We start from the raw sequence: 15,729 nt of genomic DNA on the forward strand, positions 1-15,729 counted from the left end.
ACAATAAGAGCCACAAATGTCCACTGTAGTTTGGTGTCCAAATATTTTTGGCCTCCAGATATCTCAGAAAGTATATAAAATATAGTGATTGAAGCAGCATCCACAGGCAGCATGGGTGTATGGTCATATAAGCATGTGGTTGGAGTGTTTGAATACTTGTATGTTTTGTGAACGAAGGTCAGTTTTGAAGTAGAATTGGGCATTTTTGGTAGAGGATTAGCCAAACACTTTATCTTTGTGAGAGAATTTGACCTTTGGTTAACTCTGTAGCTCTGTTCCCCTGGAAACCTGAAAATGATAAAATGTCAATAATATTTCTAGGCAACATTGCTTAGGGTAAAAATGGTCCTTGGTTAGTAAAAATGACTACCTGAGGTAGGAGAATTTCCCTGGTCTGGCCCTGACTGTGCTCTCTAAGAGGGGCTGTTTGTCCATTCTGCCTATGACCCTAACCCTGGGGGATCTCTAAGAGGCCCCCTCCCCACCATCCATTGTATTCTCCAGCTACCTCTGAAGTGAGTGATGAGGGGTAAGCCCTTGTTGGTCTGGATTGAGATAACTATAAATCCTGAGAGGAAGCCATCATTTGGGGCTCTTCTGAGCGCAGTGACTCTTATAATTGGGCATAACTTTTGGGGGAACCCTGGAAATTACATCTGTGAAATTGTTACAAAGATACGGGCTCCTGTGAGGAATAATGCTTTTAAGGCTGGTTGCTCTTGAACTTGCTTGTGTTCTACTCATTGTTCTTGAGCTGTCACCTCGGGGCCAGATATAGTAGCTCCTGGATACTGTGTGGATTGCCACAAGATTCCGACAGAAGAGTAGCGCCTGATGCTGCCCTGATGGCAAACTCTCTGAGCTGACCAGTTGGCTGTGATAGTCTTGTGTGTCTGGATGTTCACTGGGGCTTAAGAAGACCCATGGGTGGTATTGCAGACACATAGGTAAAATGCAGCCTGAAACGAGGCTCAGATTCCAGGTATCATGGTATGGCAGAGATTGGATGACTGTTTATTACGCCTGTTTCCTTTTCTTCCTGGGCACAAAGCTAGATTCCAATTCCCAGTCTCTCTTGCAGCATGTGTGGTCATTTGAGTTCTAACCAATGGAATGTGGATGGAAGTGAAGAAGCGTACTTCCAGATCTGGCCCATAATAACCTTCCGTATGCCATCTCTATCTGCCCAATGAATGCCCAGGTCTCTAAGGCTCTAGAGGAAGGTGAAACCTCAAGACAGAGACCCTGAATCACCACATAGAAGGTCACCTGCCATCGGGCACATCCATTTAGACTACAAAAGAAACACACCATTATTATAGTTAGCCAGGGTAATTCAGAGGCTCACCTGTGAAATCAACTAGTATTTCCCCAATTAACAGTTGCTAACTAACAACTAACAGTCCTCAGATCCAGAAATTTTAACATGATACACTAAGGGATGCAGGCTTGCCACATTTCCAGGAATAGCTTTAGGGTTTTTTAAACCCCTAAAATACAAACACAAGATGTATGTTTACATCATGAGCTGATGATTTGGAAATAAGATTCATTTACTACTCCTGAAATGGTAAGAATTTGGGACACAACTCCTAATTGTAAGTAGGGGAAAATGGCCAGGAGGAAACATTTGTATAAATGTTGCTCTGTCTATAATACCACCACCAATTTCTGCCTTGCCAGTTCAGAATGGCAGAAAAAGACTACAAATAGACTGTTGTACTGGAGATGAGAGAAGTTTCACTTTTTCCTCTTCTAGCCTCCAGACTAAATCAGGGGTTAAGGGGTGTTCTAGCCCATTATGGATGGACAGCCAGTGGAACTTTAGTCCATGGAAAAAGGATTCTATGGCTAAATAAGTTAGGGAAATAGTACATAGAATATTTTCCCCATGAGAGGATCTCAATGCATATCAGCATATTAAAGGCTCTGAGAAGCTCTGTAATAAGGAAACCTGTTTTTAACATTGTAAGTTTATAATCAATAACAATACATGTTACAATTTTAATATATTTTATGAAATTATTTAATTTCTATTTTATTAAATTGTTACAATTAAAAAAAATTTATTTTAAGTAGGCTCCCTGCCCAACATGGGGCTTGAACTCAGGACCCTGAGATCAAGAGTTGCATGCTTTACCGACTGAGCCAGCCAGGAGCCCCTAAATTGTTATATATTTATTTATAAATAGATAATTCGTGTGTAGTAAACTACCCCCAAATCTCTTTACTATAGTAAAAGTTTATTTCTCACTCATTGCAGTTCCATGTGGGTCAGTGGGTGGTTGGGAGAGCATGGTTCTACCCCATTGTCATTTAGGGACCTGGACCCCATCCACTGTGTGGGGCTTCAGAATTTTCCACTAGATACTTTGCATCCAGCTAGCAGGGACGGAAGTATGGCGAAGGCACACATGCTCTTAACTACCTTTGGAGGTGTTTCTTTTCACTTCTACTCACATTCCATTGGTAAGAACCAATCCCAAGGTCCACCTACAGGTAAGGGCACTGGGAATGTACCTAGGAGGAAGAGGAAAAACATGGATATTGGTGAGCAATCCCAGTAGCTGTCACAAGTTGTTCTGCTGAATCCCAAATATTTATTTTCTCCCTTTTGCCCTACAGCAAACATGTATTCACATCCCAAGGAAGCTACCTAAAGTCCCACATAGTCACTATGTCAGTTGAAAATCCAGGATTTTTCAGTGATGCAGAGTCGTCTCTGTCAGAGGCAAAACGGGAGACATATGGTGGTCCCTAACCCACAGCAGTTCTGAAATCCTTCTAGTCATTCAGGTCCGAAGCTCCCTGACTCATTTCACTGTTCTGGCCTTGATTCTGCTCTCCGGGAGAAACTCATTTGTTCTTTGTTGCCTGTGGCCCTGGCTCTGTCCACTGAGAGTATCCCTTGTCCATTACCTTTCCTGATCTCATCTGAAGTGAGTGGTGAGGAGTAAGCCCTCCTTGGTAGCTGTGTAGACTTTGCAAGCCATTTCCTAACCATCTGAGTCCACAGTGCAGAATCTGGTTGGATGTACAGTTGAGCCTCCATTGATTGGGGTGAGTGGGCTATTAATGACAGTAGTAACAAGGTTTGACATTTCTATGGTGCTTCTGGTTTCCAAATGCTTTTATATACATTATTGCATGCGATCCTCAAAACAACCCATGACGTGGGGATATGTAACAGTGAAAAAAAGAAAAACACTGGGAAGTCTAAAGTGAACGATTATAGGTCCATTCAGAAGGCAAGAAAACACTTTATGATTTGCTTCTGCTTTATGGGTCCCCCCTGCCTTTTTTTTTAAACCTGATCTGGGCCATTTTGTGGGCTGATGATTCAACCTGTTCAGGTTGTTAAAAGTCTGGTCTGGCCTCAGATTTGATGAGCCATCCATCTCTTCCCAGCAAACAAATGACTTGCTTTTGGTAAAGGAGACTGACAAGATTCTTCTCATTCTGAGAAACTGTATTCAAGTCTGAAATACCTGATTCCACCCTGCTCTCTCCTCTTTACAGAATCATGGGATTTCAGCTCTGGAAAGGCCAGTAATATTGTTCTAGACCCATGACTCATTCCATCTTTCTCAGAGGCTGAGGGGTTCTTCAGAGGTGCCTTCCTGGGTCAGTTCAGAGCAGATGAGGTAAGGGGTTGGGGTTGAGAAGGGTTCATCAGTTTTGGCTCTGGGCTTCTTATCACCCCTCAATCAGGGCAGCCTGGCTTTGGACTATATCATTAGAATAAGGGGTTCAACCACTAACAAAACTTGCAAACCATGGTTATTAGTTAAATCCGTTATCTCTCCATATGAAAAACTTGAGGTCCAGAGAGGTTAATTGACTAGCCTGAATGCACACAGATGCTTACTGGAGGAACTGGCATTAACACTGTGTTTGCTGGAGTGGGTGCCTGTTCCTTCTCTTGGTGTAGCATGTGGTCTAAGATAAGGGTGGGTATCAGTGACTGAGGGCATGGGTCACTTGGGCAGGCAGCTTCAAACGCTTGCACTTGGTCTCCCAAGTCCTCATTAGGTGAAACAGGAACGATCCTAGCTTCCTGTCCAGGGTAGGGTTGCTCTGTGAACGGCTGATGGTGCACCCTGCTAGGATCGTGGCACCTCTCAGGCAATTTCTTCAGCCCCTATTTACCGGGGCACTGCCTGAATTCCTTCTGCCATTCTATCTCCTCGTCCCGCATGCAGTTAGCTAACAGTGCCGTTTAAAATCTCAAGTTGGCGAGGACAACATAATTGTCCTGTTAGATTTTGGGCTTTTAGAATGTTGTTCTTCCCCAGAATTTGAAGATAGAGTGGGTGGAGTTCAGCTTGATTCTATCTCAATCCACGGTCTGAGAGTATTAAATATGCAAGAAATGGCTGCTCTGTCCATCTCCCCACCCCCCACTATCTCCATTCTTACCACATAATACTTGTTTCTGCACAGGGCTAGAAAAGAGTGATTACTTTAAATTCACTTTTCTTTTATCCATTGGGGAAATACCTCACTGTGTCTTGTTTAAATGTAGCTTTTCACACAGTTGCAGCTTTTGTGGGGGGAGGGGTGTGAGTAATTTCCTCCTGTGTGTCTTATTGCCCTGAAGGGAGGAAAACAGAGTCCCTGTGTTCGGAATGTCAGTGACTTCAGAAGTTCTAGCACGTTGGTTACTTGTTCCAGCCACCAGGTTTGGTCCCCCCAAAGATTTGCATTTTGGCTGTGAGTAGGAAAGGTTCTCTGCAGACCAAGGGATGGGCCCCTGGAAATTGAGAGTGGTGTGGTGTGCGCCCTAGATCCTCCTTGCATGCGCCCGTCCATGCTCAAGTGAGAGCTAGTGCTCTGCTGCACAAGAAAGGTCCTGTGGGTCGGTGTCCATCAGGGGAAATGATCACGGCAGACTTTATTGGTGGGAGTTTGCCCATGTTTTCAGAATTAAAGCTTATTTACTTTAGAGTTAGAATCACTTTCTTAGCTGTTTATATTCCATTTTTAATTCTTTTCCTGCCCACTGCTTTGTTCTTTCGGTTTTTGACAAGTGAACAAAAATTCTTTTTATTAACTTTTAAAAAGCTATCATAATGCTGTCCAGAGAGGAAGAAGTGATCAAATTGCCCAACAGAAAAACATTGTGCATTTGTTTTTATTTGCTCAGTACTAAATCTCTATCTCCCCCCCCAACCTTATTCTCTCCTAAATGTGTAACAACAAAGTAGGAAGTAATTTTTATTTTTCCACATGTGCCTTCAGGGAAATCCCTTTTAAATCTATGGATTTTAGTCCAATGAGGGATCCTCTTCCTTTGGTCTACATTTTGCATATCGTCTGTTTCTTACAGGGCTTCCGTATTGTCTCAGGCTCCACTGGAAATGCAGCAAGGATTCCTAGCACATCCCAGTTGCCATAGCAACAGCAGTCTTTCCCATAATGAGCTGCATCATCTGAACTGATGTCACAGCATCATGCAGCAGGTCAAACAAGGCATCTCCTAGTATTGCATCCTACAGATGTGCTGTAAACATCAAAAGGAGACGGTGGGAGCAGGAGATGGTGAGTGTTGAATGTCCGGGCCTTAATTGCATGGCTGTTTTGTTGGTTAGTCGGTGTCTGCTAAGGCAGAGATGGGGGGGATGTTGTCTGCTTAAAATGGACTAGAGAAAAGGCTGTTTTACCTAAATCTGTTTTTCAGGCTGCTGGGTTAAGACAAAGGCCTGTAAGAGTCATAGAGGAATCATAATACATAGAATTATTCTTGCTCCATCTCTGCCTGTTATTTTTGGTGTTCTCATAGAATTTTTCATAAACATAAGATAATTTTCTATTGCAAAATCCCAAGTAGGCTCTAAAATGAGTAGTTCACGGTATTTCAGCATTGTAAAGATAGAGATTTCTTTTTTTATGGGACAGAGCTAATTGGTCCCCTATTTGCTCTTGCGATTTTTGAAATATTTAGTGATTTACAGTATGAAATTTAGTATTTACCTCATTTAGGTTTCAGTTTCTTCATGGGAAGGAACAAATGCTGAATAAGCATTTGACATAACCCTGATGTGAAAGGGGATCTCTTGCATGTTTAACACAGAATTTATTAAAAGCACGAAGACCCAAACCAAATGAAATTACTTGAGCCTTTTGATTTATATGGTAGTCCTTCAACCCATGTCCTTCATAGTTAGTTGAAAGCCTGCCACGATATTTTCCCATCTCTAGCTAGTCTCTAAAATAGCCGGAGTTGTTTGCAGGTGGACTTGTAACAAGTCTGCTCTCTGCGGCAGTTGCAGTGAAGGGTAACGCTGAGGAGAGCCCCTGGAAGTGCCCGTGGTGCTGCTCTTAACTTTAGCCAGAATCTGGTAAGATGAATAAATAACAGGGTTCTCAGTGACTGTGGGGAATACAGATCTCTAGGCTTAGTCATAACCTCAACTCAATTCTGAAACTCCAGATAAACATGTATCATGTTCATTTCAACTCTTAGCTATTTCTTAGGCATCTCCGTTTTGTGTGTGTGTGTGTGTGTGTGTGTGTGTATTTTTCCCCCTAAAAACTGTGGCCTGACAATGTCAGATAAGGAGCAGTGTGTTGCCTTTTGTTTTGGGAAATGAAATGGATTTTCCTGGTGCAGCTGATTGCTACTAAGAGAGAGAAAGGAGGAGGCACATGTCAGTTCAGTTGATCAATATGTCCACTTGGAATCAGGGAGTGGTCTTTTGGCTCAGTGCTGCTGAGTTGATAGTTTTTATTTGAGAAGTCTTATAGGAAAGAATGGCAACCCCCAAGTTCCTCTTCTTTTAGGCTGTTTATTGAGCCTAAAAGAGATGTATCCTAGAAGCAGGGAGAGCAATACCTTTAGCCAGCTTGGAGTGATTCTTTTTTTTTTTTTTTTTGATCATATTGGTCCCATTGGGCACTAGCTGGAATGAGAGACCTTAGATTTTAATTAGTTTGTTTATACACATCACATACATACTACTCTCCGTCCTTTAAGCTTATGTGACTGACATGCAGCTATTTGGGATGGGAGAGGTCAGCTCAGCCTGTTTTATTGCAAGCACTTAGGAGCATGAATTGTTCATTGCCTGCTTTTTTGTTGTATAATGTGAACAGAAAGCTTTGCTGGGACTGCTGGGTGTGAACGCAGCTAAGTCAGAAGCTCTAAGGTGACAGGGAGGAGTCCTAGATGGAGATGGGGGAGGGGACAGTGTTCTAGTTGCTGGATTATGAGTCTGGAGAAAATCACTCAGTGCCCATTAGAATTCTTTTAAAGTATTACTTCCAAGGAAAAGCAACGAAGAAAGACTTGTTTGGTAACATGAATTGTTAGGAGCAAAAATAACCAAAGGCAGCATTTTAATGAGTTTTCTATTTGCTTAATTTTTGTTTCTTTTGTCTAACAGTGTGTTTAGCTGCTTCATCATGGGTGATTTGTACAATTACTGGAAGTCGCAGAAGCCAGATTCCTTAAGGGCAGTGTTAGAAAAAGTGGAGTCATGCTTCGAGGGTGGGGAAGGCTCTGGTGGGTGTGGGCTGACGCAGTTATCTGGTGGACTATCCTCTCTGTTCCGAGGAACCTGTGACTCCCCTCTACCCCCCTGCAACTATTCAAAATGCAGTTACAGTTCTCCAACTTTATGCTTTTGTGCTCTTTTTGCTCCAGGAGAACAAAGCCCTAGTAATGGGAGCTGTCATCCTGATGCTCGGTTTCTTTGCAGAGGGCCACAGCCCGTGCTGCTCTCTGATTAGCTGTGTGTCTTAATTACTGGCTAAGGCTAGTTCACTTGCCTTAGTTTTAATATATCCCCAAGAGGTTGGATGGGGGGGGGGGTGTGTGTGTGTATGGGGGAAGGGAGAGATTGCTCTGTGGCTGCATTTAGTGGTGTTTCACTGAAACTTTCTAGAATTTAGAGAATTTTGTTTCTCAGTGATGAGTGAAAGATCATCAAGACCATATTTACTATGTGGCCAAGTTTCCACCATGGAAACCTCACAAGAAGTTAACCTCCTCCATGCTTTTGGTTATGGCTTTTTTTTTTCTGAATTACAGAGTTGGAAAGGAGTTAATTATTTGTGGGAGTGATAAAAATAGTAATCAAAATAACAGTCACAGCTATCATTTATTTAGTTCTTATTATGTATCAGGCACTGGACCTAACATCGTGTATATATCTTATTTAGCCCTTATAATGACACTATGAGATAGAGAATGATAATTTCACTTTACAAGATTAAGTGATACTCATGTTTCACAGAAACCAAGTCTCTGCCAGGTTAACAAATTTGGCTAAGGTCATATAGTTAATAAGTGATTGGGTCAGGATTCCAAACCAATGTGATTTGACTATGATGCCCACGTGCTTACTCACACATGTCTTAGTTTTACGACATCTTAACTGTGTATACCATACAGATCGGTCATCTTTACTCTATCACACTCACCCCACCCTTCTCATTCTAATTGGAAAATCAGATTTCACATTTTCTCATGTGGAATGAAATCCCATTTATGACACCAACTACAATTTTACTGCAGGGAAGAGCTTGAATTTTGATGAGGTCCTTTTCTGATCCTAGAGATTTAAGTAATGCAGAATTGATGCTCAGAACTTTTGCCACTACCCTTGCTCGACACATCTTTCTAGCAGAATCTGCATATGGGAAATGCTACATGAATGAGTGTGAACATGATGGAATTGTACTAAAAGCAGGTTTTACCTAGGTCAGTAATGAATCAAGTTTGTTGTACCTGTCTTATCAGCTACATATATAGTACTCTGCTAACTTTAAGACATTTGCATTCCCTGGTAATACCAGGTGAGGAATAGAAGAGAAGAGTTCTCTCACAGCCAGAAGGCATACTCCAAATCCATCTCTTGGGTCAAGAAGATCAAAAGAGAGTTGTTTTGCTGAGTATCTCAGTGGCTGAATCCAAATGCTGCCTATCTTTGACAAAGTACCAGAATGACGGGATTGTGCAACATCCTGGAAGCCTTGGGTTTGAGGACAGCTGATACAGTCATCTCTGCATCATCTTGCCCACCCCCAGCTCTCCATGCCCAGCATCATTAGTGGGCTCTGAGGGCTGTTCTTTGTTTGACTGTGGGGCTAATGCATACACTGACAGCACATTGATATTGATTCTGGTATGGTGAATACTTAGAAATATCATTCCACGGAGCTCATTAGCCTTTTCTAGGTTCTGGGAAGAAGTTAACCTTTGTCCCAGCTTGCTCCAAGGAGGCCCAAGCTTGTGTCTGCGTGAGCTAGAGAAATGAGAGGCTGATATGAAAGCAGTAGAGTTACTGGGTACAGTGACTACATGAGTTAGATTATTAATTAGGGAATAAAAAAGGCAGTGGAAGTTAGGGAAGTTGGTAGACCTGCTACGTGTGTCTGATTTCCTCCTATTTCCATTTCTAGAATCAGTGAATTATAATTTGTTTTGATCCTATGGATTCAGTTCAATTCAACAAGTATTACTGAGTATCTACTCTGTGCCAGGCAATGTCAGGGAACATAGCAGTAAACAAGACAGATGCAAATCTCTTCCCCCATTACATTCTAGAGGGGGAGACAAAGGTAAACAATAAATTTATAGTGGAATAATTTATTCTCTCTGATACTATAGTACTACTATTTCTATTTAGTTCTGTTCCATTTGCTAATAGATAAACCCATTATTTCTACACATATGTATAGGTGCATATGCGTATATGGTCTACATGTAGAGGTAAAATCACTATGTCAAATAATAACTTTTTTTTTTTCCCCCTGTTTGGGTTTGGATTAGAATAGTGCTGGGTATAGACAAAACGTATATCGCAATTAGCATTTTGTTGGTATAAGCTGTTTTGGGAAGTATAATTGTAATCAACCAAAAAATACATGTCTTTCTCAATTGACATAAACCTGACATATGGAAATATGAAATGTATGTGACAGATCAGTTAAGGAGAGATTTTTTTCATTTTTATAAAAGATATTTCTCACTTTTTTAAAAAAAAGTTTTGTTTATTTAGATAAAGAGTACAAGCAGGGGGCAGGGCAAAGGGAGAGGAAGAGAGAGAATCTCAAGCGGACTCCCCCTGAGCGTAGAGCCCGATGCAAGGCTCAAGCTCACGACCCTGAGATCATGACCTGAGCTAAAATCATGAGTGGGACGCTTAACTGACTGAGCCACCCAGGCACCCCTAAAAGATATTTCTCACTTTTTTTTTTTTTTTTTTAAAGATTTTATTTGACAGAGAGACAGCGAGTGAGGGAACACAAGCACGGGGAGTGGGAGAGGGAGAAGCAGGCTTCCCGCGGAGCAGGGAGCCCGATGCAGGGCTCGATCCCAGGACCCTGGGATCATGACCTGAGCCGAAGGCAGACGCTTAACGACTGAGCCACCCAGGCGCCCCGATATTTCTCACTTTTAAACACTGTCCAGAGAGCCCTCGAAATTGAATGTTTTAGGCTGTGTGCCGGTGGAGGTATGTGCACACGGGCACAAGCACCGGTCACCTCCTGCCATGAGCAGCCTGTCCATGCCTCCTAGAATGCCTTACACACATCACTTTAAATGGGGAGCATTTCTTTAAACAATTATATTATCTCATGTATTTAAAACTATGATTGTGATTTCATAAACCTTCCTGAAAATTTTCAGGTGCATATCCATACATATATAAGGTGTGTCTGGTTTGTGACCATCACTTGGAGATTGACTACTATTCTTTGATGGCAATTGCAGATACTAACTCTGTAAGTGGGCCAAGAGTGGGAAGGCTTTTCAGGGGAATATCACTTTTTTTACAGGACTTTGGTCATTGCAATAGACTTTTAGGTATTTTGGATACATAAGGAAAAAGATTTTTTCTCCGTAAGCATATACCTATCAGTAGGTGGATCCCCCAGCTGGTTTTAAGACTTGGTGAGGACAAAGGAGAGACTTTGTTTCCCTCGTAAGCCATCAGCAATGTTTTTGTCCGTTTTTCAGCAAGAGGTCATGCTTCAGATTCTTCCAGCCATCTTGAAGCTGGGTGCTTTGAGTCACAAAAAGAAATGGGGAGAGAATGTGGAATCTTTAGAACAGGGTCTTAAGCCAGACAATTCATGGGCAGAATGTGGCTTGCAGCTTCTTTTATATACTTCCAGGTCAGGCCTCCTGGCCTTGCAACCTGTGCTTACATAGGGCCTGTGCTAAGAAGGGTCCACACTGGATTTAATGTTCTGCTGTCATCATCTTGAAATTCTTTTCTTTTTTTTTTTCTTCTTTTTTTGGGGGAGGGGCATCTTGAAATCCTTTTTTTAAAAAATCTTTTTAAATCTTTTTTTAAAGATTTATTTATTATTTGAGAGAGAGAGGGGGTGAGAGAGTGCACACATGTGTGCAGGTGGGAAGGGGCAGAGGGAGAGAGAGAATCTCAAGCAGACTCCCTGCTGAGTGCAGCCTGATACAGGGCTCAATCCCACAACCCTGAGATCATGACCTGAGCTGAAATCAAGAGTCGGAGGCTCAACCAACTGAGCCACCCAGACAGCCCCCCTCATCTTGAAATTCTTTTTTTTTTTTAAAGATTTTATTTATTTATTTGACAGAGAGAGGGAACACAAGCAGGGGGAGTGGGAGAGGGAGAAGCAGGCTTCCCACTGAGCAGGGATCCCGATGCGGGGCTCGATCCCAGGACCCCGGGATCATGACCTGAGCCGAAGGCAGTCACTTAACGACTGAGCCACCCAGGCGCCCCCATCTTGAAATTCTTAATAATTTTTTTAAAGATTTATTTATTTATTAGAGAGAGAGAGAATCCTCAAGCAGACTCCCCTATGAGCATGACGCCTGACGAGGGGCTCGATCCCAGAATCCAAAGATCATATCCTGAGCCAAAATCAAGAGTTGGCGCTTAACCAACTGAGCCACCCAGGTGCCCCCTTAATAATTTTTGAGCAAGGGGTTCTGTGTTTTCAGTTTACACTGGACCCTGCAAATTATGTAGCCAGTCCTGTGTGGCCATTTTGATATAAAAAAATTGACATACAAATTTGAATTCCAAGCTTCTCTTTAAGAATTAGGTGATGTGGCTCACTTGGCAAGAGTTGACATAGCAGTATTCTCCAGTTCATCAGGGTCTGCCCACCAGTCCCATCCATTTACCCCCAGCTGCTACTGCCTGAGCCCTGTGGATACTTGAGTTTGAGACCTCTGCTCTGGAATAATTCAAACAGAAATTGTAGAGCTTAAAATAACTAAAGTACCATTGTCAAAACAACCCAGAGCAAAGACCCCATACATCGTAACTCAGAGGCATCCATGGTAAATTCAGTGCCATGCACAGTAATTCAGTGGCGTTTCTTTTATAGGCAGTGGGGGACATATTACATTATACCTGAAGATATTTGGTAAGTTAGGCTTATTTGTCATTACCATTGCTTTCAAGGGAGAAATCAAATCTGCAAAGCAAGCTAATTAACCATGCTGTGGTTCATTGTTTATATTTATTCTCCTGCCCTTTGTTTACTCCTTGATTACTTTTATCACTTCTTTGTTTAACTCTCATTTGAATTACACAACATTTTTATGCTGGCTGTTTTTTTTGTTTTTGTTTTTTTAACATTATCCTTTTTTAATATTCTCTCTCCAGGAGACTGGGGGCCCATAATTTGAGGTTACACTACTGCAGGAAGGGCTCACATTTTTTTTTTTTTAATTAAAAAGGGAATTACAGTCAATATTTATAATGAACCCTTCCCTAACAAGGCAGTTCTAGCCATGCTAATGTTTGTAAGTCTAGATCCACCATTACTTCGTAATAATGAGATGCTGGTGACAGACTCTTGAACCTTATAGTATGTGAAGCCTTCTGACCCTTCATGTTACGGTGCGAAGTGGCTGTATTAATCTACAGATGTGCAGAGAATTGTTAGAGAATTAATACGAATGAAGGATGGCACTTGCTGCACAGGAAAAAGATAACTTTCTTTTTTTTTTTTTTTGGGCTGGAGGAGAGTAAACTAGAACCTGACAGATACATAAGGGGCTCTTGCCTTTGCTTAGAGGACTGGGGGTGTTGGAGTCTTCTCTAAGGATCAAGCCCCAAGGACTCATGGCCTTACCATGTACCCTGTAACAATCCTAATGCCTACCGTGGCCACCATTGTACAAGCCGTAAAACCAGCTGTGTTAGATAATTTCGCTCTTCAGCTATCAACAAACACGTCAGATATCTACCCTGTGTAAGATCATGTGCTGAAGGAACAAACACTTTACAAATTAGGACAACCAAAGGCACGCACGTGTCTGTTACTTGGAGAGCTTGTTGTAGATTTAACATCCTGTTTTCAGGGCTCTGCTTGCAGACAGTCCTGGCTAGTTCTTCCCTTGTGTGGGAGGTACCCTGAGATGGAGCTCCAGGCATGTCCGAGGCTGCCCTCATTTTTTGTTCTTTTCATTCAATTCCTTGATTTAATTTTTTTTCTTTTTCTTTTTAAGACTTTATTTATTTATTTATTTGAGAGAGAGAGAGAGCAGGTGCGCAGTGTGTGCACACAAGTTGGGGGAGGGCAGGCAGAGGGACAAGCAGACTCCCCGCTGAGCAGGGAGCCCAATGCAGGGCTTGATCCCAGGACCCTGGGATCATGACCTGAGCCGAAGGCAGACGCTTAACCGACTGAGCCACCCAGGTGCCCTTAAATGTTTTTTCTTAAATAACTCCTTACTTTAGCCCACTCAAAATCATTGTTTTGTACCTCTCTCAGCTCTTTCAATTCTTTTTTTTTCTTTACTTTTTCATTTTAATTCAGCTCTTTCAATTCTTAGTGCTCATAGTTTGTTTCTATCCCACCAGTCTCTCTCTTACCACTGTCACCTTCTGGGATAGCTCTGGACCCACCGTAATCCTCTCTACCAGCAGCCCCCCAGGTTCCTAGCTCCCCTGCCACAGTGTATTCCCATTACATTAGCATAAAAATAGCCCTTCTAACACCAAGTGACACTGCAGCTCCCCTTGTGAGGTAATCTGCTTACATTTAGCTTTAGTAGTTAATTCATATATTGCACTCCATTTAACCTGTTTTTTGTTTTTTTTTGTGTGTGTGAAGTAAAAGGGAATGACTCTTTAAAATTTATATTAGCCACCCTTGTAGGCAGTCTGTGTGGCATCATCTGGAAGTAGCCGAAATAGCAGCCCCTTGTGTCATAGAAGACTATATGCAAAAATGAAAACAGGTGTGCAGATGTAGTTTTAAAAAAAATTTGTTCGTTAGTGTTATTCTTACATTGCATTTTCAATTAAAAATAAAGGAAAATAAGGAGGGAGGGGCTGGTGAGAAAGAAGGCGGACACCACAGCAAGTTCCCACAGCAATGCATCTTTCCTCGGCCTCGACCGGGAGGGGCATATAGCTTCTCGGACACTCGAGGGGAAGACCTGTCTCAGCGGAGCAGCTGCTTGAAGAGAAGGGACAGATCTGAAAATACAGGCAACAAATAAAAACAACCTCTAAAACTGGCTCAGAGAAGTAATGATTGCTTCGAGAACTAACAAAGAATTAGACTGGTGAATTGAGATATATGGTTTTCACTAACTTAGTAATAAATAATTGATAACATGGCTTGTAAACATTTGAATTTTGGCTAATTAACCTGAAAAGAAAATAGGCTAAGAGGCAGAGGACCAAGAAAAAGGTAACATAACCAGCTTAAGAAGAGACATGTTTCACCATGTTATTTGTTATTTAGAGGGTTTTTCCTTTTGTTCTTTGCTCTGGTTAATATTATTAGGCTTATTGTGAATAAGCCCACATTTTATTTTCATTTTTTTTATTATTCTTTAAGAATATGACAAAAATCATGATCTTTGGTTTGCTGTTTTTCTCTGGTTCTTACATGTTAGATTTAACACTATCCTTGTGTAAACACCACATAGGATTAAAAAACCTAAACAAGTAGTAAAATGAGTGCTGTCAACCAGCTTGAGGAGAAAACAAAATGTCCCTTTTCAAAGATAGTCTAGAACTTCAGATGGTGATGGAAATGTCATATTACCAAACCTAAAGTGATGTTTTACAATAATTTGCACCAAATGAGGGTTTCCATTTTGGGTTTTGGAATCCTAAAATCCAATAATTTACACATATGTATATAGACTGATACTCTCTGTGCAGGAGATTAGTGGTAGGGGAGGTGGACAGGGGCAGTTGGTCCCATGGAAGCAATAGCCAGATCTCCCTTCTTGAATCATGCTATCTGCTGATACCCTAAACCTAATCACTAAATGAGAACAGAGCCCAGGAGGGTGGATTTTGGAGCTAGGTGTATTTACCTTTGAATTTTAGCTCTAACATAAAATTATTAGACCTATGATCTTGAGTTTTCTAGAGTGTCATTTTCCCCATATATAAAATGGGGAGAATATCCATTTTATAGGATGAAATGAAGTACTTTTATGTAATGTTATTGGCACAAAGTATTTGATAAATGAAAGTTACTATTATTTCACTTCTCAGGAGTAGTGGGATAAGATTAATATTCTCCCAAGAAATATAATTTCTCAACTCCAATCCTGAAACCAAGGAAATAATTTTCAGAGCTTGCATAAATGGAAAGGAAAACCCTTTAATATACTTTAAATGCTTATACTGTGCTTTGCACATATATTATTTCACTTAATTTCCTTTCCCTGCTTAATTTTTCTCCATAGCACTTATCATCATCTGCAAACATTTTTCTCATTATCTCCCCTTAGTATAAAGCAAGTTACAC

The 15,729-nt window shown here is 41.4% G+C and overlaps 1 protein-coding gene across 9 annotated transcripts in view; it reads left to right on the forward strand.

The window, feature by feature from the left end:
- The window catches only part of AKAP6 (A-kinase anchoring protein 6), a 574,958-nt gene that overhangs the window by 91,771 nt on the left and 467,458 nt on the right, over positions 1-15,729 (forward strand). For 6 of the 9 annotated variants that reach the window (XR_004299524.1, XM_032404920.1, XM_032404914.1 and 3 more), the window contains exons 1-2: positions 3,521-3,644; positions 5,330-5,541. The gene's annotated coding sequence lies outside the window, so the exon portion shown is untranslated. Of the gene's footprint in view, positions 1-3,520; positions 3,645-5,329; positions 5,542-5,574; positions 6,342-15,729 lie in introns of those variants that run through there. The other 3 variants (XM_032404922.1, XM_032404915.1, XM_032404921.1) reach the window with 3 other exon arrangements.

The sequence above is a fragment of the Phoca vitulina genome, unplaced genomic scaffold (genome assembly GCF_004348235.1).
Source record: "Phoca vitulina isolate PV1807 unplaced genomic scaffold, GSC_HSeal_1.0 scaffold7, whole genome shotgun sequence".
NCBI lineage: Eukaryota > Metazoa > Chordata > Mammalia > Carnivora > Phocidae > Phoca > Phoca vitulina.